The sequence below is a fragment of the Sturnira hondurensis genome, unplaced genomic scaffold (assembly GCF_014824575.4).
Source record: "Sturnira hondurensis isolate 20B ecotype Veracruz unplaced genomic scaffold, ASM1482457v3 Scaffold0005563, whole genome shotgun sequence".
Classification (NCBI taxonomy): Eukaryota; Metazoa; Chordata; class Mammalia; order Chiroptera; family Phyllostomidae; genus Sturnira; species Sturnira hondurensis.
Window position 1 is genome coordinate 552,944 of NW_028078194.1, and position 25,935 is coordinate 578,878.

Below are 25,935 nucleotides of genomic sequence, written 5' to 3' on the forward strand. Positions count from 1 at the left end.
TAGGGTTAATGACTTGGTCAGTTGTTTGCCCTAGCGCTTGTCCAAGTCATTTGATACCTTTTGCTGTAGGTCAAAGTGACTAGACATACTGGTTTTGCAGGGACTGTCCCCAGTGACATGGCTCAGAGTGTTTCTTTTTAGCCACCATGGGATGTCATGTGGCCCTTTTTTTATTCCCCTAAAATCACACAGACTGGAGACATAAAGTGATTGCTCTTGCAAAATGTTCATTGTAAGGATTGAATGTCACCCCTCCCCTCCCCTTTCTTTCTTTAAATGGAGGCTGAAATTAAAATTAAGAAAGGGCAAGGTAGCCAGTAATTGCAATCTCAAAAAGCTGGGGATTCTGAGAAATCCAACAGCAATGTAGTTTCTATTGAAGGAAGAGGCACAGATTTGGTCTAACTTGCTTGGAGAGGCAGGAGAAAGTCTTATTAAGGTGAATTGAAAAGTAAGAATCAAACCACATCAGGAAGTGAGTGTAAATTAGTGCTAAAAGGAAAATCAGGCGAAAGCAATCAAATCAGGGCAAAGAAAGTGGCTGTGAAAGGTGCAACTGTGGCCCCCACCGCAAAGTTTTGCGCAACGCCTCAGTTGGATTTTGGTGGCTTATTTTCAATTTGCCTTCCTACATTTTAAATGCATTATTAGCCAATGAAATTCTAGCATCTAGCATTAGAAGAGACATTGGTGGTCATCTAACTCCCTGATGAGGATATTTTTAAAGGATTTGTGCAGGCTAGGCTGTAGCTTATGTCCCCACCCTTGTTCATTACAATCAGTCTAGAGACAGCACTGGAAATTCCCTGCCCATTTGCAGAGCTTTAATTGTTCTTGATTATATTGCTTTTCAGAGCATTTTTAGATCATTAGAAGGAGATAACGTGCTTGAAGAATGAGATAAAGGTGCTTGAAGGCTATCATTGGATAGACTATCTGCCTTTGAGATGTGGCAGTTTAAATGATTCGGTTGTGGGCAAAGTGAGCACCTGCCGTTGTAGAAAGTGCTGCATTATGTCGTACGTGTGTGGGTGTGTGGGGGTGCTGGTGGTTGTGGGGTGCATCTGGCTTAGCCTAGATAATCATGGCCATCAGTTATCAGAGGCACATGAAATGTTGAATTAATTGATAGCCATTGTGTAAATTGTGAAACACTTTTTGGGGCTGGACTTTTGGGTCTCCTATCATAGAAGGAAAGAATCACAGCTTAATAATAGCAATAATGAAAATTATTATCAGGGCAGCTAATTTTGCTGAGTGCTTGCCAAGTGCCAGACTATATGCAAACACACATAAACACACATACATACTCTTTTGTATGTGTATGTACTTACTCAATCTTTATAACACTTTTTACAGTGTCCTTTGAGGTAGAAACTATTATCCTCAAGTTACGAATAAGGAAATAGAGGCACAGAAAGATAGAGTGACCTGGCCAAGGCTATTCAATTTAGATGGGATCACATGAAAAGAATGTAGTTTAAGCCTCCATCCACGAGTAGGAAGATTTAGACCCCAGGGTGGTAAAATGTGGTTTTCTGAATAGCAGAGCTGAGACCAGATCACAGGTCTACTCAACAGCTTCTCTTTCACTTTGTCACGCGCTCCAGCCTCTGTCGGCTGGGAGTTCAACTTCAGAGGTGGCAAACCTAAGGCCCACAGGTCAAATCCAGCCCTCTCTACCTTGTTTCATTCTGCCAGCATCTTGTTTCTACCTGGTGGCAGCACAGAGCTCCTTGCCCCTAGTTAAGTAGTTACGTTTATACACTCCTAAAATTACATTCAGCCCTTTGAAGGCAACTGCGAAGCTGATGTGGCTCCCGGTGAAAATGAGTTTCACACCCCTGAATTTCTAAGCCCCTCAATCCCTAAAGATATGTAATTCTCCCAGTCAAGGAAATGTGACATTTAAGTGTTGCCTAAAAAATCCCCTTCTACTGTAATTAAACTGTTTTATTCCAGTGGCTAGGAATGCTTTTCCAGAACTAGACTTGAACAGCACTGAGCTAACTGTCATTCAATGGAAGTGATATGAAGAGAATTCCTGACATGACCTGCTTATCTTATTCACCATGTATTTATAAAAGTGCGTTTAGCATGGATATCCATGTCATTTTGGGATGACTTTGGAATCCAAACCTCTCACAATATTAATCTACAATAATGAATAAGTAGGGTTAGAAATGGTAAGGGTGGGAAAGGCTGGAGAAGGTAAGGTTAAAACCGAATGGAATACACCACGGACACACGCTGAAACACTGCAGACTTCTCCAACTATCTCCCATGTACTGCTAGGAGTGTGGTAATTATGTTAAAGGCATAATTATTTGGGGTCCTGACATCTCCATGGAGACTTCCCTTTTTATCTCTTTAGTCTTAGCTCAGTGATCCTTGCCCTTTAATATGCCTAAGAATGATTGTATATATACAACATAATGTATGCTGGAATATAGGAATAAAATAAGATTTTTAAGGGTGCTTTGGCTATGTGACATTTTCTCCTTTAAGTGTAAACTTTAAAACCAAACAAGTGGAAAAGATGTACCTCCACTTTAAATACGCTGGTAAATTCAGTAAAACAACAAGAACAGGAATAGCACCATTATCATTGAGAATTGTTCAGTGGGTTTTTGTTGGTGTTTTATAGACAGCATCAGAGAGAAGTCTGCACATAAGAATTTTGGAGCATATTCCAGAGAATTCAGGTATTAGATTTAGGGTTTTAAAAGTTTATAGCCATATAGATATATAGTGAAATACTATTCAGCCATGAAAAAGAAGGAACTTTTGCTATTTGCAACAACATGGATGAATCTCAAGGGCATCATGCCAAGTAAGACAAGTCAGAGGAAGACAAATACCATATGATCTCACTTATATGTAGATTCTACAAAAAACCTGAACTCATAAATATAAAGAACAGGTTAGTGGTCGCCATTGGTGAGTGGTAGGGCATGGGCAAAATGAGTAAAGGTGGTCAAAGGTACAAAGTTCCAGTTATAAGATAAATAAGTTATGTACAGCAAGGCAACTGTCGCTAACAATACTCTAGCATATATTTGAAAGTTGCTAAAAGAGTAGATTTTAAAAGTCCTTAGCACAGGAAAATACATTTGTAACTATTTGGGGCAATGGATGTTATGTGAAGATATGAAGTTATTGTGGTAATAGTTTTATTTTTATATACAAATATATAGATATAAAATCATCATATTGTAAACCTAAAACGAATACAGAGTTATATGTCAATTATATCTCAACAAAACTGGAAAAGGACTCATGAACGTGGACAATAGTGTGGTGATTGCTGGGGGGAGGAGGGTATAAGGGGACTCAATGGCAATGGGAAAAAATACAATGAAGATTAAATTTAAAAAAGATATAATAAACTACTATGGTCTAACATGGAGTTCTAATTACTAATGTATTTTGACATCAAAATAAAGTGTCCTTAAAGCAGTAATTTCCAGGTTAAACCAAAGTGTTTCTTATTGATTTACTCATCTTGGAAGCAGAGACACTATTAGATAAATTTATTTATGCAAGTATCTCTTTATAAAAAAAGAACCAATATTTTCTACAAGGGTTTACTTAAAGGATCACTTAATGTAACTATCATATTAGGTCTGTTAGTATAGCATTTTTTATATTATTTCAATAGAAACTGCTTGTATTAATGGAAGATTGGTATATGTACTTGCTGTTGTTTTCTTGAACTTATTGTAGTATTTACAATTGTTCTAAAGTCATTTTCCATCACTTTGAGATTTGACTGGATCATGTTCTTGTTTTATAATAATAAGGGATGAGAGTTATTATGAACCAAAAAAAAAAACCCTGGAAAAAAAGTTTTTGAAATTCCACCCAATCAGTTGACCTGTATGCCATCTTCAAATATTCTTGGATCACCTAACATATGTTCCTTTTGGGGGGAAGACTTTGACTTAATTACTTCTTTCATGCTGCCCCTTCAACTTAACACAAAATTCTGTAAAAGTGATTATTCTGACTGCACGTGAATGGCTTGTTTGTGTGTAACTATCCTCTCTACCTCGTGGGGTGAAACCTATGCTTTTCAGCGTTGTTACCTCAGTTTTTAGTAGAAGCGCCTAATTCATGCTATTCGCTCAATGATTGTTGATTGAATCAGTTGCTCCACATCATCAGGTCATTCTGCTCTTTGAAGGGCTGTATCTGGGGCCTTAACTTTTGGCGTGCACCTAATTTGTATTGTGCTAAACTTTCTGTTAAAGAACACTTCTGCCTTCCCCGAGGAAGCCGAAGTTTTGGGCATCCTGCTTCGGCTAGCTGGTTTACTCCTGAAAGGTTTTTCTGCAGAGCTTTGTAAGAGTCTCTGCTACTGTAACGAGGTTACTATTTTTATTTTTATTTCCAAAAAGGACAGTCAGCTGAGATTAGGGTCTGATTTGGGCCAAGGCCCGTCTTTTGGCCTCTGGATCCCTCACAAAGGACCTTTACATACCGTATCCCTAAAGACTGAATGACTCATCTCTTTCTCCCTGCAGAACTGAGGGGACAAGAATTGCTCATGAGAGTAATTCTTAAGAATTTTCAGCTATTCTAAAACCTGTCGTGGTGTCTTTTTGGTGGGAATGGTTGGGCAGATGTCTTTACTTGCTGACTTCAAAAAGCCAGATCCTCTCTGATGGCTGACAGTAAATCCTTCCCCTCTTCTACATTCTCTTTTTAACACGGTGACAGCTTTCTGGTTTGGAGTCCAAGTGCAAAAGAAACCCAAACAAACAAAAGCAACAGCAAAAAACAAGGGTTTAACAATGGAGGAGATCTTGGCAATCATTGGGTGTGGCAATTTTCATTTTTCTCCCTTTTTTAATCTTTTAAAATTATAAAATGTAACATACATACAGAAAAGTGTATGCAGAAGATGTACAATATTGTGAGTAAGTATAAAGCAATGTCCATGTTTTACCATCCAGGTCAAGAAATGAGATATGGCCAACATATCTCATGTCTCGTGTTTCCCTCAGGGTCACAGTTCTCTCCCTGGCTCCTGGGGGAACCACTGTCCTCAATTTCGTATCATCATCATCTTCTGATCTTCTCTGTAACTTGACTATCAAATGAGCATCTCTAGCATTTTCTTTATATACGTAGGACTATGTTACGTATATTATTTTGTGTCAGCATATGTGTAAGATTCATTCAGGCTCTTGTATGTAGCTGTCACTCCCTCCTTTTCATTTCTCTTTAGTGTGCCCAGGAAGTCACATACCGTGATTTATGTATGCATTGTACTGCCATGCATGCTGGACTGCCCTTTTTTGAATGTTACAACTATGCTGTCTAAACAGCCTTCATCTCCAGCCTGGTGTAACTGTGTGCAAATTTCTCTGGTCCAGAGCATAAGCCCCACCGTTGGGACTACGGGGTCATGGAGGTGTGCACATAACATCAACCTATTATCTAAAGTGGGTGCGTCGCTTTTCACTCCCATTAGATGTTGGCCAACATTTGGGTTTGGCAGACCTTTTAATTCTTTGCCAATCTGACTGGATTATGGTAGTTTACAGTGGTTTTGACTTTCATTTCTTTGAATAGTAATGATGTTGAACACTTTCCCATATGTCTATTGACCATTTGGGGTCACTTTTTGTGAAGTGTCTGTTTATGAATAACTTTTGCCCATTTTAGTTTTGATTTTCTATCTTTTGACACTATTTTGGTTTTCTATCTTTTGACACTTGATTTGTAGGTCTTCCTTACCCATCCTAAGTTACACGTCTTTTAAATAATTCCTATCCTTCTGTAACTTAGTCTTTTCACTTGCAATACGATGTCTCATGGTAAACTGAAGCTCTTCATTTTAATGCAGTCAAACTCATTGTTTGTTAGCGCATTCATTTCTAACATGTGTATCGCTTTTCATATCTTTTTCAAGAAATCATTCTCTACCCCAAGGTTATACAAATTTCTTCTGTTGTCTTTCTCAAAGCTTTATAGCTTTCTCTTCCATGTTTAGCTTTTTAATAGTCCTGGAGTTGATTTTTCTACATAATGTAAATTAAGGGTCCATTGGTGTTTTTCTTCATGAATACCCAATTGTCCCATTACGACTTATTGAGAGACAGCTCTTTCCCCACAAGTCTGTAGTGCCGTCTCTCATACACCAAATTCACATATGCATGTGTCTGCTTCTGAGTTCTGCTGTTTTGTTGATCTATTCTTGGGTCAATACTACACTGTCTTAGTTGCTATAGCTTTAAATAAGGTTTGGTATCAGGCAGAGCTAATTCTCTCTGTCTTTCTTCTTCAAGAGAGGTTTGCTCTTTTTAAAAAGATTTTATTTATTTATCTTTAGAGGGGAAGGGAAGGAGAGAGGGAGAGAAATATCAATGTATGGTTGCCTCTGCTGAGGACACACAATGTATCGTGTGTCCCCTGCCAGGAACTGGCCTGCAACCCAGGCATGTGCCCTGACTGGGAATCGAACTGTGATCCTCTGGTTCACAGGCCTGTGCTCAATCCACCAAGCTACACCAGCCAGGGCTTTTTTTTTTCCTTTTCATTTCCATGTACATTTTAGAATCAGCCAGTCAAATGCCACAAAAAATAAACTGTTGAGATTTTGATTGGAATTACAATGACTTTTGGAACAATGTACGATCTGGCATTTTTGCAATACTAAGCTTTCTCATTCATGGGCATGGAATATCTCTTTCTTTTGGCTCAATGAGAATTTCTAGTGTTCTTCATAGTAGTCTTACACATCTTCTACTAGATTTATTCTTAGGAAATTGATAGTTTTGATGCTATTACAAATGGTATCTTTAAATTTTTTTTTTATTTTTTAAGGTTTTTTTGGTGGACTACAATATCTAATTAACTTTTAAAAAATTGATTTTTAGAGAGAGAATAGAGAAAGAGAAACACTAATTTGTTGTCCCACTTATTTATGCATTCATTGATTGCTTTTTGTGTGTGCCCTAACTGGGGATCAAACTCACAGCCTTGGTGTATCAGGACAGTAACCAGCTGAGCTACCCAGTCAGAAATTAATTTTTATGTATCGGTTTTGCATTCTGTTATTAATTCTGATTTAAATTCAAATGCCACAAATTTCTTTGAGATTTTCTATGTTCAGAATGATGTTTTTTTCTGTACTTTGGCCATTGTAAATAATAACACTGCAATGAATATGGAAGTGTAGTTATCTCCTCAAGAAAGTGATTTCATTTCCTCCGGACATTCAGTAGAGGGATTACCCCATTATATAATAGTTCTATTTAGAATTTTTTGAGGAATATTCCATGCATAGTGGCTGTATGAATTCATATTTTCCCTGATAGTGTATAAGAGAGGCTCTGCACTTTGAGTTTTATCTAGCTCACTCACAAATCCATCACAACTAAAATTTGATTTGTAGCTTTTACTTTGTATTGGCATCTGCCCTCCGGGCAAAGCAACTTCGAAGGTTGGGCTTATATCTCTGGGTTTTGCCTTTTCCCAGACGCTTTCCTAGAAGTTTCTTACTGTCTTGTTTCTTCTTAATGCTTATTTTTTCCATTTTTCAATTACAGTTGACATCCAATGTTATATTATTAATAGGTTGTTATTAGTATTTTTAATAGAATATCTTATTTTAATTTTCTGTCTAGTTTTCAATATTACTTTCAAAAGGAAGTTTGTTCCGTTGGAATGGAATTCACCTAGTATTTAGAAAAGTGTATTGTTTTCAACAGTGGAAATGTTATTTTAAGTGAAACGTTAGGTAGATTAGTGATACATAAAACACGTAAAAAAGACAGTCATGTTTAACATTATGCAGGAATCAGTGGACCACCCATTTCTCCCAGGAGCCTTTTCTCTCCTAGGGTTGGGAACTGCTTCCTGATGCCTGTTTGGCTCCTGAATGGTCTGTACTTGTTGGGTGCCTTTCTTCTTCCAACTTCCACCTTAATGGCTTTAACCATGGCCCCTCAGAGGTCTGGATATATTATAATACAGACAAAAAAATGAAAAGGGAACATCAAATCTTATGACATACTGAAATTGCTTATCTAACAAATTAACCCTTTGGTAAAAATGTCAGATGTTAATTCCCCTCCTAAACACAAGGCCTTGGTCTAATGCTCCCCACCTGCATCGATTTGTCCGGTCTCCACTTTGGTCAGTCACCGTGGCCGTTAGCAGGCCTGAACTCTGTGCCTTGCCCTCTGCCTTCAGAGGGTGGGTTTACGCAGCTTGCCGGCCATGTGGCTCTTGCTGCCTTCTTTCTTCCTTCCCCCCGCCCTTTCTTCCTTTCAGTCCATTATTAATTTTTGCCAGTAGTCTCACAAACCAGTTTTAAACCACTTAAATATCCTAATTTCCCTGAGGCTTTGCTCTAAAAGAACTGGTGAATGAGAATTTTGAAAGATGATGAATTGGTCAATTGACACTCTCTTCCTCATTGATAAAGAAGGATGGAGGGTGGCAGGGAAGAAGGCACGTGTGTGGCTGATGGCCAGGACCTATTTTTGATTACATAAAATCAGAGGTAGGTGTTCCAGATGTCTTACTTTGTTAGTGGGTGTATCCTATGCTTTTTGCTTCTCAAGTCGAGTAGAACCTAGGCCGTTATGTAGGAATCTTTAACAATCCACTAGAACATAATTTAGCCGTGTTTTCTCCCTCCCAGGCCATTTAGGGTAAAGAAAACCTTGGTTTATCTGTCCTTTAGCTGAGGAAGATGAAAAATAAAACAAACAAAACTAAACATCTGACATACCGTCTCTAAAATGATGACTTTTAGTTTTGTAAATAGTACGAGTCCTTGCATGGATTTGAGAACTTGGCTGTAGGATTGAGGCTGAAGGGTAAGCCGGTGTCATCCCCAGTCCTCTCATATACATAGAGCAGTCCTTCTTTTTTGTTTTTTTCATTGTTGTTCAAGTACAGTTGTCTCCGTTTTCCTCCCACCACTCTCCCCCACCTCACACACTCCCGCCTCCCACCCTCAGTCCTACCCCCCTTTGGCTTTGTCCATGGGTCCTTTCTACGTGTTCCTTGCAACATTTCTTTTTAATGCTAGTGACCCACCAGGAAAGAAGTTTTCAAGCTTTACTTTCAAAGCTTGTGTTACGAAAACAATGCATTTCATTTTTAAAAATATAACATTGTATCTTAATATTGAATGTGCTTTTTCAAAATATTATTTCTCATCATCCACCCCATTGTTGTGCCCTCCTACCCCTCACCCCCTGCTTGAGGATCACTGAAGGACACTATTTCACTGATCTACTCACGGTACCATGAATTTTCAGCGCCAGTTCTGGCAAATGTTCTCAGGGTATTCTCCACAGGAAATACAATAGGAATCTTTGTAATGTTAAGTCAAGTAGGGGAAGGTTTGGTATTTCTTTAAAAATATAAATACACATTCAATGGCTCAAATTTCTTGATGAGACACCTTTTTAAAATTGTCACTCTGATGTAAATTATGTTGTTTGGGGTCTATGAGATTTAAATGGGCAATTAATATTATTATAACTTTTGATTGAACAAGATCTTTCACTTAGCTCTCCCTAAGCCTTAAAAAGAAGTTTCCAATTTTGGTATTTTGTTTAGTGCCTAGAGAAATAGATCATTGGCCAATGTGAGAACAGGATACAAAGAGGCCAATTTTTCCCAAGTCAATAAATAAACCCAAACCAAGAATTCTTCTTCATAATTCCTCAGTGCCTAATATAGTGCTGGGTGTGTAGGTGATGATTAGTGAATATGGGTAGACCGACAATTGGAGTTTCCTGTGCAGACGTACACACTTGAGGGCCAGTCTCGTTGCTCTGGGAGAAAATGTTCAAGTGCCAGACATACAGAGCAAATAGGAATAAGACAGATCTTGGTTTTAAATGTCATCTCTGCCTCTTATTATGTGACCTTGGGAAAATTACTTTCTGAGCTTCAATTATATGGTAAAGTAGCAATTATAACACCTCATACCATTATTATTTGTAAGGATTAGAAATAGTGTACATAAAGTGCTCAGCACATACTTGCCTCTCATTAAGTGGTAGCCACAATTATTGGTAATAAAAGAACAATACTGACTTCAGAGTTCTTTTATTTAGGGAAAAGCGTCCTGAGCTAACTCTCTTCTAAATCCATGCAGCAGAGGCTGGCTTTATTTCAAGTTTCTAAAAACACATCGCGTTGGCGTGAACCCTGCACCCAGTCCCTTTTCTGGAATCCCTGTAGACCCCAAATTCAGCTGACCCCAAAGTGTCTTAGTCAGAAGGGAATCAGTAGGACATTGGGCCAAAAACTTTGAATGGAGCTCTTCCAAGGACAGAACATTCTGAAACCAGAGTGTTTTGCATCTTCTTCTCACAGTGGCTGAGGTCAAAGCTAGGTGGGGAGACATCTAAGGAGCCCGGACTCCAAGAGGCTGGGAGTTTTATTTTTTCATTTGTGTATTACGATGAATATGCATTGGCATCATTTTCTTTTGGCAAGCTGGCTGGTCTTATTAGCAGTGAAGTTAATTGGAAAAATGAGACAATTCTTAGCAGTTGAAAAGTAATTCTTTTGAAAACCTCACTTTAGTGATTTCAGTATTACTCTGTAATGTTAATTTTATGTGCTATGGTTCAAGTGAGGGCAGTTGTCCCATTTTGAATTTGATCATCTCATTTACAAATACAATTTTTTAAAATTGTATTTGAGAGTCACATAATTGGCTAAGTATTTTCTATTAGATTCCCAAGGGGGAGGATGTTTTCTTAACTTGTCTTGGTTAGAGGGCAAATACTTTCTTTCACTCATCTTTGGATCAGGAGAACCTTCTCAGCATAGCAACTTGACATACAAAGGCTAAAAAATACAAACTTGTTGAATACATGAAAACATAAACTAATGACGATACAACATGAAATTGTGCAAAGAACACTCTACAGAAAACCAGAAGACCTGTCTTTTGCCTTTGGCTTTGTCACTAACTTGCTGTGTGACCTAGGCAGTGACTAAACCTATCTGAGGCAGACTTCAGACTGTGAGGCAAAGCAGTGTCCTAATACCTGTAGACATGTTTTGCTTGCCTCACAAGACTGGCATAGGTGCAAACGAGATCATGAAGAAGCATGTAAACCAAAATACATGACACAAATGATAAAAAATATAGAACTCTAGTCTGTTTCTTAAGTACTTAAGGTGCCCACACATTTTGGACAGGCCAACCGAGTTGGGAATAGCTAGTATTCTCACTTAGACTATGCTGTCTAGTAACCTAATAGTAATCTTAATAATGACTATTATTTATTGTGTGATTTTTATAAGCTAGATTCTATGTTACACATGGCACATTATTTTTATCTTCACAACAGCCCAGCCCAGTAAGACAGGAATGATTATTCTTCATTGTATAGACAAGAACTGCAGGCTTCAGTCACATCTGTCGCTCAGTCTGTGCAGACCTCAAGCTCTGACAGCACCGCTTTGCCTGTTGCCCGGTTGTGCTGTACCTCCCAAGTTTCCACTTGGAAAACACGGTCTCAGTTTGAACTGATGTTCGTGCTGAACTGGTAGTGTTGTTAGGGTTAGTGTGTTAGGGCTGCAATTGAAGGAGGAATGAGGCCAGCAAAAAACCACCATTTAAGAACAATGTAATCCTTCCTCCAAGGGTAACTGGATCCTCTACTGTGGGAGAAAACCTTGGGAATAGAGTGGGAGAAGAGGAGGTGGAGACAGGACTCAGAAGGAGAGGATCCCACTCACTAGAACACTGTTACTTGCTGGGGTGTGCGAACTGTGTGAGTAGTAGAGCCTGCCCCACCCCCGCCACCCCTCCCCCCAAAATAAAGAAATGGGTCCTCCCAGGTTAGGCCTTTGAACCTATAGTCCTTCCACTGGGCCTACCTACCTATCTGGCTGGAATACATGACTCATCATTCATGAACTTGCTCACATGTCATTGTCTCTGGGAAGTCTCCTCTTTCCCCCTACACTACACTCACTGAGCAGAATATCAGAGGCTTTGTGGAATCCATCAAAGCATCTGGGACTCTTGTGGATGCAGCCAGCACTCAGTAACTGCTTGTTGAATACATGGGTTAAGGCCAGGATAGAAAGGGCTTTAAGAGACTCTTCCTCTGATTGCTTCAAAGAAACTGTTCTGCTCTTCACTTGCATCGTTGCCTCAATTCTCCACCTGTTAGGACCACAGGGACATGGCCACATGCCCTGCTGTGGAAGCTCTAGTTTCAATTTCCCATCACATCTTGTTTCTGGAAGAAGACCCCCAGGACTGTGGAAGATGAGGTCATGCTGGGGCAGGCCTATGGGGCAGTGTGTGTATGTGTTGGGGAGTCTGCTGGACTATCGCTCCCTCTGATGCCCCACCTCCCCTCTGTAAATCACAGGATAGTTTCTTTGTTTATGGGTCAGGGTTGCGGCAATGTTTGCCATCCAGGAAGCTGAGCAGAAAAAACGATACTCCAGAAGGCACCAAACCCAAGTGAAGCATGCCACGGGACAACCAGTGATAAAGCCAGGAGCAAATTCTGGTCAATTTGGCCAGTAAGGAGGCAAAGCTCTTTTTTGCTTCTGCTTCTGGGGTGTCTCTAGGAAACAGTGGTTGCCTCCCACGGGTATGTCAGGGCAGTTTCTGTTCTTCCTGGGCAGCCCCGGGGTGACGGCTATGAAGGAGACCATGGTGGACACAGCCTGCACAAGCACTCGGCTCATTTTTTAGGCTCAGTAATAGCAACCACATGGCCCTGCGGAGGCCCCGCCATGCCCGGAGGGCTTGGGTCCTGTTCTTATCCAGCAAGATCTCTGACTAAAGCCAGGCTGACAGTGACATGGCCTGCTTAGTAACCTTCAATATCCTCTTACGGGATTCTCTGAGTCAGAACTCACAGACAGGATGTGATCTCAGCTCCTCTCAAATCTCCACGCACATGGGCACAGTTGCTTGTTTCCTCCTGTTTTAATTGGGGTGGGAAGAAATACTAAACATGCATGTTTTCAGGAGATCAAGGGGAATTTCTTGGGGGAGAATTTTGAATAGATCCTTGGGAAGCTTCAGAGGACTGCTTTTTCTTCCCGACATTTCACTCTGTGTCTCGCTCTCAGCATTTTACCCAGGAGTGACTACCCAGTAGGCCCTGCTGGTCTCCCTTCCTTCAGCCGCTGAGCTCCTCGTCATCTGCACAGACAGCAGAGCCACTGCACTTAAGCTTCACTGTGTCCAGCTCTCATTGTAAACCAAGTCTTCTCCATCCATTCTGGTCAAGAAAGCTGTCCATCAACTTACCTGTATTCCCATCTTCCTTCCTTCTTACCAGTACTTCCTTCTCCTCCTCTGCTGCCGGCTGTCAGCTTCTTTGTAGTTTATCCAACTTAGAGTTGAAGTTTATTCTTACTGGAAAGGCCTGTGTGCTCCACAAAGAACTTCCTGAAGGTACCATGACCTTCATCATCAACACCATTATCGCCATCTATTTAGTACATCACTGATATCAGGCACTGTGCGTAGGGCTTTGTATGAATTATTCCATTGAGTCTTCATAATGCTTCTGAGATAGGTATTATTATTATCCTAGTTTACAAAGGAGAAGACCAAGACTCAAAGAGATTAAGTGACTTGTCAAAGGCCTCGAGGCTATTTAGCTTATACTACATTGAGATCTGAATCTGTATTTGTCTGCTGTCTTAATCATGGTAATATGCAGTCCCCATAATCATCCCTATGCTGCTTATTTTCTTGCCTTAAATTTCATCCGAGTTAGGAATGCAGTTTAACATCCATTCTTGGCCATTTGGATATTGGAGAAAAAGAGGGACATTTTTCTTGAGATTAGATGGTCCAATAGCTTCTAAAGAAGTAATGATTTTTTAGGAGTTTAGAAAACTGTACAGGAGCAAAAAAGCCTCTTGTCTAAGAGTCTAAAGTTGGTTCCCAGATGAACAGGACTGGTCCCAGATCTCCTGAGTCATGCATATCCCATGCTTGTTCTGGTACAGCACGTCTCATTCCTATGTGGTCTCAAAAATTTGTTCTCCAGCTACTTCAAAATTATACATCTTGCCTTCTCCATCATAGTATTAGTTTTTAAACAATAGAAGTCGTATTTTTTACTTTTAAAAATGTGTCCCGTTTTATTAAAGATGTAAAATCTAAGTGCTAAAGGAAAGCAAGCTGGTTGGTACAGAAGGGTTGCAAATGTTTACACGGCGGTTACCGAATGGCAAATGTGGACGATAGTAAGCACTCAGTAGGTACTTTTCAAGTACGTGTGTGGCTGCATGGACTGGTGTTGGGAAGACCGGAGTTGAATTTGGGCTGGGGTGGGGGCGTGATGTTTCCAGGAATATGGAGGTTTTGCAACAAAGGAAAAATACCCAGCTTTGAATGCTGTTGACAAGCTGGTCTTTAAAGAAAATTACAACACATGTGTATGAAGAGATGAGTCATTGGAGAAGAGTTATTGAACCTGACAGGCAAGTGAAAAGAACGAAGTGGTCTCTGACTGCTCAACGGACATGTGAACATCTGCTCGGCGTCATCGTCGGTGTCATCGTGACCATGTCTGCCTACTGACCAGTGGGCTGTGCCTCTATGTCAAATGGTGACCTCTCTTCTTTGGTGTCATTCACCAACGGGCTCTGAAAAATAGGATGACTGCAGTGGGTGAAGTGCCAGGTGTTTCAGGGATGCTTGTGTACAATATTATCTAGCTCAGTGCTTTTCAAACTTTAATAAGCATATGAATCACTTGAGCAACTTTTTAAAAGGCTGAGTCTACTTTAACAGGGTTTGGGTGGAGCCCACGAGTTTGCGATTCTAACAAGCTGCCCTGTGATACTGATGCTGCTGGTCTGAGCAACCACACTTTGAGTAACAAGGTTCTGGGCGCTCCATGGAAAAGGGCTAGCGAGTGCCACAGCTGGAAGCAGTTCTGTGTTCACGGCTTAGCCTTCTCCCCCGGTCAAGGATCCCCACTCTGTGGGCCAGCTTTCTAGCAAGGGGCTAGTCTCTCTGTCGGTTGGTTATGACACTTCCCTGGGGACTGAGTAGATTTGGAGTCCCAGAGTTGTTATGGGAACACAAATCAAGGAAGCATCAGAACTCCTATTTCCTAGAGACATACACATGAAATCTACACAAAAAAGGCTGAGTCACTTAAAGATTCATGCTTATTTCTAGGGTCTAGTACAGAGTAGGCTTTCAAAAAAAAAAAAAAAAAAACAAACCAAAATGAATGAACAGAGGATGAGGGAGGAGGCTTTCATCAAAGAATCTACAGTCATGCTACATCTTACTCAAATTAATTTTACTTACAGGATTAAGAACTAAGCCAAAAAGTCAAGTAAACAAAAATAGAAGCTTCTTCTAAAGAAGGCTATACCTTAACTCTTGGGCATATCACTTATGGAAGAATTCTATGTCTTTACTCAGAGACTGTTTGTGCTTTCTAAATTTTTTAAATAAAAGAGTGAAATAGTTTAGCATCAAAATAAACATGGTATCTTGTGGTATCTCTCCTTTTGTAAGATTTTATAGTCTGCAATGCATTGATAAATAGCTTTATCGAGCTATAACTCATGTATCATAAAATTAAAACTTAAATGTGTTATTTGTACTTATATTACAGCCTATTTTACAAAGCTTGGCTCTTCATGATGAGAAAAAGCAAGTTAAAAGGGCTTGGAGAGAACATGGGACAGATAGAGGTAGGCAAGCAAAAAAAGAGAGATAATGCTTATGGTAAGAGACGAGACAAAAACAATATTTAAAAAAGCACAGAGAAATACTAAGAAATGCTTGTAATCTGGATCCATTTAGTTCGGTGGAAACGCCTTTCTAACATGCTCCAGAATGTCCCCAGAGAAAGACTGTAACAACCCAGAGTAGAAATGGGTGTTGGTGAAGATGTCCTCAAGGTGTCAAGGAAAGGCTAAGTTATTCTTCTCCATGCACTCTGCTTAAAAAGCCAGAGGTATCTGTGATCCATTAACACATTTTCATTACAATGGTAATAGTAATATTTTTTAAAGTTTTGGGTGCTTGAAGGAGTGAGTCCTCAGCTGTCTCCACAATAAGTCAGTCCGTGGTGATTCCAGGAAGTCGGTGTTTTACGGCCTGAGCTGAGAGATGTGACCTGCGGGCAGCCACATTCACTTGGCCCTGCTGGCTTGCAGAGGAAGTCCTCACCAAGCACCGCGTGTGAATGAGTGAGGTTGTCCAGGCCTCCACAGCATGTCTTCCCCCCCTAGGCAACACCCTTCTTTTCCCCTTTGGGACCCTGCTGTCTCCTGAGATCCTCCTGGCCATAAAATCTAAGTTTTTCTGAGTGGGAATCAGAATGGCCCTGTTTATGAGATGCAAAGTGAACACTGGAAAACTTTCTGTTGAATTTTCCTTTGGTTTGAAAACCTGGAACTCATTTTTCGGTCTGCCCCTTCTCCAGCTGTGGCGGGGTACACACACGCTGACGCACAGCACCAGGGCACCCCTGTTCAGTGCAGTCTTATTTTCAGTTGAGCAATACATTTTCGAGTGTCTTTTCCTGAGGGCCTACGTGCTTGCAGAATTATAGGTGAGTCACTTTCTGAGCTTTAGTTTCCTCACCTGTATCGGGAAGATGGTAATACTTGTCCCGTGTACCTCACAGGTGGGGTTTTGTGTGGGGTTTATCAATAATTTTAAAAAGTAGACAAAGCATTTTGAGTGCTTAATTTTGGCGGGGGTTCATGTGATGGGCTTTGCACATGCTCTCTCATTGAATCCTTACATTGATTCTTGAAAGTCCGGAGTTTTATTATTCCCCTTTCACAGATGAGGACACTTCAGCTCACAAAGGTGACTGACCTTAGGTCCCCAGGGCTAAGAATGGGTGGAGCCTGAAGTTGAAGTCAGGCCTCCAGTTCCAAAAATTAAATGGGATAATGCAACGAGAGTGTGTTGGAAGTGTAAAGGTCTCAGAATGATATGAGATGAATACTATGTCTAGAATTATTTTGCAGGCTAGTGTTCGCCTCTTCCTTCATCTTTCCAACTTGGCCTTTCTGGCTGGCCCCCTACCTGGGCCACAGTGGACTTGAGAACCTTCATTGCTTCTTATGTTCCTTTTCCTGACAACTCTGGGCCGTGGGCATTGATGTCTACAGGATCTTGGAGGTTATTGCTGCAATTTGAGTCTTTCACATCACTGGTATTTGATAACTGTTTCCCCCAAATATTTGGTAAGGAAGCATCTAAACTGTTTTCTCCTTTATTTCACATCAGTAGGAAATGCAACCACTTTGCTTCTGATCAAACATGACAGATGCCCAGTGGCTGCTGTTTTCCCGCTTCCCTTCCTTAGACATCACCTCCCATGGGAAACCGCTGCCTGGCAGGGCGCAGGCTGCCCCACACCTGTCTGACCTCTGACACTCCACAGTAGAAAGTACCATGGCGACGGGGGCTGGCCAGGGCCTCTTGAATTGTTTCAGATTTGTAAATATCCCATTTTGTTTCTGGACGGCCCCTTTAATGTAAAATATCTTTTGTTGGGTCAGCTTTCTCTATACAGGGAGAAAATCCTCAGCCTCAGGTTTCTGCCGGGCCACCTCCTATTTCTTTTCAATGGTCCATTTTAGTCGTTTTTGTCCTGGTATGTGACTCACTCTAAGTATCTTGGGTTTATCCAAGTTCATCCAGCTTGTAACTCCAGTGACGTTTTTGCCACTATATTTCACACAGCCACAGTGTTTACAGTCAGATTTTGATTCCTCGTGTAGCCTTTTTTGACTTCCACCAGTCAAAACCTCCGAAGATCTCACCCCTTCACCAGCTCACCGGACAGAGCCTTTCCAACAGCCCCGGCCAGCTCCTTCTGCAGCAGTCTCTTCGTAGGGTGCCGTCAGCGCGGCACCTTTATTATTTCCCTATCAATGCCACCTCTCCAAGTTTTATTTCTTCCTGCCTTTGACTTGCTCCATTGGCTTTTCAGAAGAAGGTTAGGAAAGGCTGGTGGTGAGCACCCAGCTGGAGCCGAGGAAGAAAATAAGGCACCCAGATGGTAGCATTACTTTTTCTCTAATCAATAATTCATTTGGAACCAGAATGTTTGAGGAAATTGAGACTCAGCCTGACATAGCTCTTCACAAACAAAAGAAAATGAGCAGAAGTCTAAAACAAAATACAATTAAGGACATGGACCAAACAAAATGAAAACATCCTGTGGAGTGATAAAGGCTGCAGCAACTTCTTCATGTTTCAGTCGGATTGCTTTCGCAAAACGAAAGCATGGCTTATATTTTGTTCTGAGATGTATCCATGTTACGTAAACACCGTAGCCGTGGCTTTTGACTTGTCTTTGTGTGCATGAAAGAACCCTAAAATCTTACATAATTTTAATGCTGCAGTTAAATGAAAGACAAAGGCTGAAGGCACCGTATCACAGCCAGTCAAATGCCCAGATCAAATGCCCTCATCTATCTGGGGCGGCTGTTACCCAGACCGTCCTATCTTCCTCTGGAGAAGGAATGATGAAGCGGTTTCCAATGTCTCGGGTGCCCCGATGGGACCACCTGGGACCTTCCCTCCGAGTGCACCTTTTGCTCACCACCCGGCCTATGAGGGGGGACCCTAAAACACTGGAATCACTTTATAAAACATCGTGTGTTTGTTCTTACATGTTTAAACTTCAGTCACCTTCAAAGTACTCTCCATTTGATACACCCACTGAGACTTTTTCTCACGGCTCAAAACGGTTTTTGAACTCATCCATTTTGATGCCTTTTGGTGCTTCTGCTGTGTTTTGTTTCACCTCTTCTGCATCGGCAAAGCGTTTCCACTTGAGGACATTTTTCATCCAGGAAGACAAACAGAAAAAGAAGGTCACTCTGGGGGAGATTGGGTGAATAGGGAGGGTGGGGCACGAGGGTCCTGATATTTTTGGTCAAAAACTGTTGAACGCTCAGCGCAGTGTGGGCAAGTGTAGTCACAAATCACCCACCATGAAATGGGCAAATAAATGGGTTGAGAATCTTCAAGAAAAAAAATTCACTGAAGCCAAAGGCAGCCTCTCACAACACCACCAGCTGGTACACTGATACAGATGTGTTCCCAGAACACTCACCTAGCAGGGGAAGTCTGTGCTACAAGGGACCCGTCCTCCAGAAGATAATTCCAGTTGTTTTGGCGTCCTCCCGTATATTTCCTACTTTTCTGTGTTCTTTTCCACCCCCATGCCGTTATTTTACCCAGTTCATGCTCATAGGGGCTCGTACTTACTTGCTAACCCTTGACTCTTTTCATGTTCCTTCTGTGACAGGTAGATAGTTCAGCAGTCCCTGCGGGTCCCTCTCAGGTGAGTCTGTCCACCAGTTTCTCTACAGAGCAGCCCAGTGCCCGTTTCCATTGTACCAGCTTCACCCCTGTGCCCTGTGTCATCAAGGCCTGGTTTGCTCTTTGAAGACTAAGAGCCCCGAGTTTGAAGTTCCTCCTGCTCCACCCATCTCAGCTGCATGCCCGTCTTTGCTGTGGAGGTTCATTCCCTTCATTACCTTGATTGTTTTTTTCTTCAAATTTAGAAGGGCTTCACAGAGCTATTGGCAGGTTTTCTTACTCAGCTTCCTCTTTCTTTGTCCTGATTGTGTGTGTGACTCTCAAAGTCTCACACATGCACGTACCTTATATTAACTATCTGCCATAAAGTGAAGATGTCACTTAATGGTAAATTTAACACATTTTCTGAGACTAGTGAAAAGGACCAGAGCTTGGAATTCAGGGAAAACCTGGAATCTGAGAATGTGGCCTGAGTGGGGAAAGAGAGGTGGAAGAACATAGGAATGTGGTTTGACTTGACCCCTCCTTTCTCCCCGCTGCCCTTCTTTTCCTCCCCTGAGGGCTCTCCCCCAGGACTGCCATTATTCCAGCCTGCAGTTCTCCACCTCCCCATGCCATGTGCCCTCTGCCCGGCCCGGCACAATCCACGGTCCTTTCTGGAAAGCACACACAGCCTAGCTTTCACCCCAGGAAAAGAAGAATACAAGAAATTAATTGTGCTTCTATCGACATTTCTACTCTCCAGGATAAATATTTCTGCAATCACGGCATTCTGAGAACGTCTGTGCTAAGACAGGCTCCTGGGTATGAAATAGAACATCTGGAGATGCAAGCCCCAGTCCTCTCCTGCTGGTGACTGTAGGATGGCGGGACGGCAGGAAGGGCGACTTCAGAAACACAGAACGAAAATGTTTGGAAGTGTGTTTGGAGGGAGTGACATGTACTGACGTGGTCTGCTACTTGTTCTGCCCCACTACAGATGTGCCGTGGTTGAATCTCAAGTGTGTTTACACACACACACACTTACACCTGCACGGTAACACTCGGGTGTCACTCTGTGTGGCATAGATCCGCTGGCCTTGGGTTCTCTCGGTAGGACCACTAGTTGGCAATTGGCACTTTTTCAGCAGGGAGAAAAAGGTTTTACTTCAAAGACTGTATGTTTTACGTTGTAAATTATCTTCATAGAAGTGAGTCCCTTTGGACAGTTTGGACAAATTTAAAGAACGTTGTCAGGGCTGCTGTAGATACAGTTTTAGTCACATTCCTCATGGATATTCCCGTACCTAAAAGTGGGTTTGAAACAAAGAGAAGTGTTTGCTGTGAAGTGGCCTCAGGGACACTCACTTTTTGTTCTTGACCAGATATGTCTACCTTGTACATCTACCTTATTTCTTAGCCTTGGCTTTTCTTTGTATCTAGATTCGGCTGTTGGTTCTGCAGATCCTAACAATAACCTAGGCCATTAGTGTGTGTCATTATTGTGTATTTAACTGTATACAATGACAGCCCATTAACAGCAAGACCCACCCGTAAGGCTGCATACGCAGTAGTTAACTTGTCAGTACTTCTCTCCACATACAGTGATGTCTAAAGGTGCCATGTTCACCCCAGTGACAGATGACTTTCAAACTCTAGTTGGACAGAGGAATCTATTTTTCAAGATATAAAAGCAATCACAACCATAAAATCAATAGCTTGGTGCTGTTTCTTGCAGTATTATCATTTTAGAAGTGATTGAACAGATATTGTTTAAATCAAGGGTGCTTGATTTGTCTCCTGCCTGGGATCTCTGTCAGTTGTTACCCTCCGTGGGTCAGTGGGCCCTCATCATGCCTTTGGAGAGCCTCAAGGGAACGCGTTCTTGCCGATGTCTAGTCCTTACCCCGCAATATTCTGAGCCTCCTTCTTCCCTCAGCCTCAGGCCTGAAGTTCTGTTCTGGGACATGAATGGGCCACCCGTCCAGGTGTGGCACCACCAGGTATCCAGGTGCATGTTTCTTCCAGGCAGGAGCTGAGGTGGCTGTGACATTTTCCTTCTTTTTCTTTCCTTTTTTTTTTATTTGAAATATAACCCTGATTAACTACCTTTTATCCCGGTATGGCTTTAAATATGTTGCATACTTGGAGGAAATGTCGGAAATCACACACACACACACATGCACACACACCCTTAGGTATTTATGGAAGAAAATAGAAATCAAGTATAATTTCACCACCCAGGAATAACAGCTGTTGACCTAGGGTCTTTATCCTCTGTATGATCTGAGGACCAGAAGCAGTTAGTGCAAAAGACACACTCTCACCTCTCCCTTCCCATGGAATCTATTTGAACATCATAATACAAAGAGAGTTTTGTTTTATTATCGGTGAAAGGAGAGGAAAGTTTAGACTGATGGGGAGAGGAGAAAAGCTGGTATGAATAGTATAATGTCTTACCCCGGCCCAAGCCTTTTACTGATTTGAACTTTTATGGTCAGAGGCATGTGGGGCCCAAATCACCATTCAGAGAAGACCGCCAGTCTCTGGGCCAGGCAGTGCTGCTGTGGGTCCTAGTGACCACGTGTGGTCCAGACTTGGAGAGGGGGCCATTTTTACAAGCTCCCAATCAAACCCAGTATTTTGAAACTCCAAGGAGTGGAAGGGAACCCTTTGAAGAGTTGGCAAGGTTTTGACTGTGGGTAACAGTGACAATGATGTTCCCTGGTCAGAGAACACGGACAGGCCACCAGGAGGGAGATGGGAGGCTGCTGAGACTGAGCTGTGATGGAAACACAGGAGACACTCCTTTGGAGAGTCCCCTGACTCGCTGGGGAAATTTTGAGAGGGCCTAATTTCTAGGAACTATTCTAATGAGACTCTGGGCTACAATGGCCATGTTAATCTGATAAATATTCATCAGATACACATGAGCAACATATTCTCCTGGACTTTAAGAATATGAAGGTGAACATGATGATAAGGTTCTTTCCTCCTAAAGAACTTAGATTCTAGTAGGGGAGATAGGGAGATAAATTCAATGATGATAATTACTTTCATTTATCTCATAAAGTCTGGGATATTTGTGTGCATCTATACATGCAATATGTACACACACATATAAATAAATGTGTGCATACATAGCACATACACACACATGATTACAAACTTTTTAATAAACAATATATCATAATCATGTTCTTGTAATTAAGTATTGTACTAATGCACCATTTTTAATGCCTACATAATATTTCCTGAGATGGCCATGTTCCCCCTTCTATAAACTGTCTTTTATGTTGGACATTTGGTGTATTATATTATAAATTAAGATATTTATTTATGTATCTATTTTTAGAGAGAGGGGAAGAGAGGGAGAAAGAGAGGGAGAGAAAGATCAGTCAGAGAGAGAAATGTTGGTTGGTTGCCTCTTGCATAAGCCCCAGCTGGGGACTGAACTTGCAACCTAGGCATATGTCCCAGATGGAATCGAACCAGTAATCCTTTGCTCTGTGGGATGATGCCCAACAAACTGAGCCACACTGGTCAGGGTTAAGTTGTGATGTTTAATCCCAATTACCTGACTCCTGCACCCCCCTTCTCAAGATCCCCAAGATTTTTTCTGCATCCCTGGAAGCTGATTCCCCTGTGTCCTCCTCCCTGCCTTTTGCTCAGCTGCCTTGGCTACTCAGACGGCCTTTCTTTGGGGCTTGAGCAGGACTGCAGCCTCTCTCACTGCTCCAGGAAGAGTGTTGCTTGGCCAGTGGCTGCCTAAGGCTCTCAAGGTGCCGAAGCGTCCAGGGCCTCTGGGCAAAGTGGGGCGAACAGCTCTCTCATTTGCATGACTTGCCTTTTCCCAAAAGGCTCCTAAGGCTGTGTCCCTCGGGCCCCAGAGTTCAGTGGAATGACTCAGTTTTCCATTCTAGCTCTCCCTCCCTCTTCCTAGGCCTCAAACATGCCTCTGGGACATGGGTGGGGACTGACATTAGATAATAGCCTTTATCCTGCCTTAGTATCTCTACACTCCTCCAAGGTCCAAGCCTTTATTACTAGGTTGAAATTGACCCTGGTTTCCTTTATCTTGCTGAGCTGCTTCCCAGAATGCTTTTCAGCCTCACACTCTTCTCCCTCATTCTCCCTACACTGGATGTTCCCAGGGCTCCAGACGAGCCCTGTTCTTTCTACACCCCAACAGTGAGTATAACCCGAGGTCTCTTGCAGCCAGTCTTACCACACTTCCTTGAACCCCCACAAATAAAAGTAGCATAGCAAGATGATAGGGCTAGCATAATGAACTAATTTTTATTAATATTAATATGTGTATCCCTGATTGTTTGCTTAAGCTAAGTTTCCTCAGAGAAAATGCCTGGTTCGATGTTATGAAGAATTTTAAGGCTTTTGATACATATTACTGCATTTGGCCTGGCACACAGGGAGTGGATGGACCAGGCTTGTTTTCCCATCAAAAGCATAGAAAATAGAGGTCCTGTTTTGTCTGGAGCAGGAAAACACAGAAGTTATGTAAAAATGTCACCATAAGACCTCTCTAGTGGAGTAACTCAATCATCAAAATGGACAGCTGAAGGTCATTGGGGGGAAAAAGTCACAAAGAGGTCTCTTATTTTTTCAACATCCTCCTCTACCCACCACACCCCCAGTGGCCACCTGGTTTCACAGGCTTCAGTCCAGCCAGGTGGGAGGACTGGCCTCTGGCTGCCTGGGAAAGATGGTGTCCGGGTTATGGGGCCTGGGCAGGTTCTGAGGAGCAGTTATTTATTCCTTTAGACAGGGTTGCTGAATAGCCGCACGTCTCATCAAAAGATCAGGCCATTTGGATATCTTCGTCTTTCTGGAAGTCTTTGCTACGGGTGCTCTCTGTAATAGTACACATTGCCCAGACACGGTGTAAGCTGGCTGAAGAGGAGCTTGGTTATAACAGGCCCTACTCACCCCGGAAGTCCTACCTGCTAGGGTGACTGACAGGAGCACTGAGTTCCAGACAAATGGGGACGGTTGGTGACTCCAGTCCCCAAAAAGTGCTGGGCCTCAAATCCCCACCTTTGGAAGAGCAAACCAATTAGAGAATCAGAAAGTAGAGAGAGTAAGTCTGGATGGTCTGGTTAAAATGTGGTGACAATAATTTGGGCCTGGAAACCAGAAGCTCTGGGCTGAGTCCTTCTCTTCCTCTTCAATGAGCTCTGAGATCTTGGAGAGTTAACACTCCTCCCTGTGTTTCATTTTCCTCGTCTGGAAAACCTTAGTAGTAAACTTGCCCTGCCTACCACCCGGGATAGTTGCAAGCATCAAATGCAATATTGTCTCAGAAAGCACTCTGGGAATGGGAAGAACCTGGACTGTGCAGTGTGGGTTTCTTGTGCTAAGGCATTTATGGTCAATGACACATGAGTCTCAGTGGTGATTTATTCTCTTCATTCTGAATTTCATTTCTCAGCCTCACATTTAGTTTAGGCTAAATAAACACACATGTCAAATGCCACAGACTCTGGGGCAGAATCTGCAGTGGGGGCAATGGGTGGGCTTCCAGCAGAGTGGGGTGAGCCTCCGACAGCTCTCCAGTGCCATTCTGTGAAAAGGTGGTGTGATTACTTTCATGCTACAAGCACCTCCACTCTCTGTGGGTTTTCTCCCCTCTGCGTTTCAGAGAAGAAAGGGTGAGTTTGTGGTGAAGGTAGACCAAAGATTAATTCAATCTGTCAGTCACAGAACAAGGTCTTCCAAAGAGAAATCAGTAAATGACTCAAGGATGGCAAAAAAAAAAAAAAAAAGATGGGCTGCCTCTTTCCCTTTTCTTCTTTATTTTTTTCCATTGTGTAAGAGCCCAATTTAGTAAAATGAGTCTTTAGTGGGATGTCTTTTAAATAAGACACTCTGTGGAACACAAAACATGATGGGCCCTGTGAATTGCTTTTTGTGTTCAGAGTTTTTGGTGCCCACATTTGCCTGACTGCAGTTCACTACTTGAGAGAGAGGAATAGAATGGAAAATGCTGAAGGCACTACAGAGGGCCCATTATCTCAGAATAATTCTTCCCTTTGAGAAAGTCACCGCAGCAAGGCTGGGGGCAGAGAACAGATGTGGCTCAAACTCAAGAATACTTAGAACCCAAACCAGAAATCCAACCCTGAGAATAGCTGACATCCAGGACGAAAGGCCATCATTGGCCTGGTACTTACTGAGCCATAGTGTCTAGCCCCTCAAAATGCAAATGCTGTTGTTTGCAACACAAAAGCCCTGATTTTCCCTTCAACAGAGCTTGTACTATTAAAATAGCATGTCTTGTGTGTAGTTGCCGCACATTCTTTCCATATTTTTTTTTGTGTGTGTGAGTCAGAGTGCAGATTCTCTACAAGGCCAGAAAGAAAGCCATCTAATTTACATGGGCACAGAGCATCCACATCTGGATGGAGTTAGAGTGAGCGGGAATTACTCGCAGCATTTAAATATAGGCGTGCAGAGCTTCTTTCTCTTGACCATATGAGGCATTCACATATGATTCTATGAAACAAAACCTAAAAGTCTATTTCTCATTAAAAGGGACTGTTACTAGTATGATTCAGCCATTATGGGAACTGACCCAACTTACAGGAACTGACCCAAACCTGAAGGCTGACAATGAATGGCATGAGGCCACCAGCCACTCA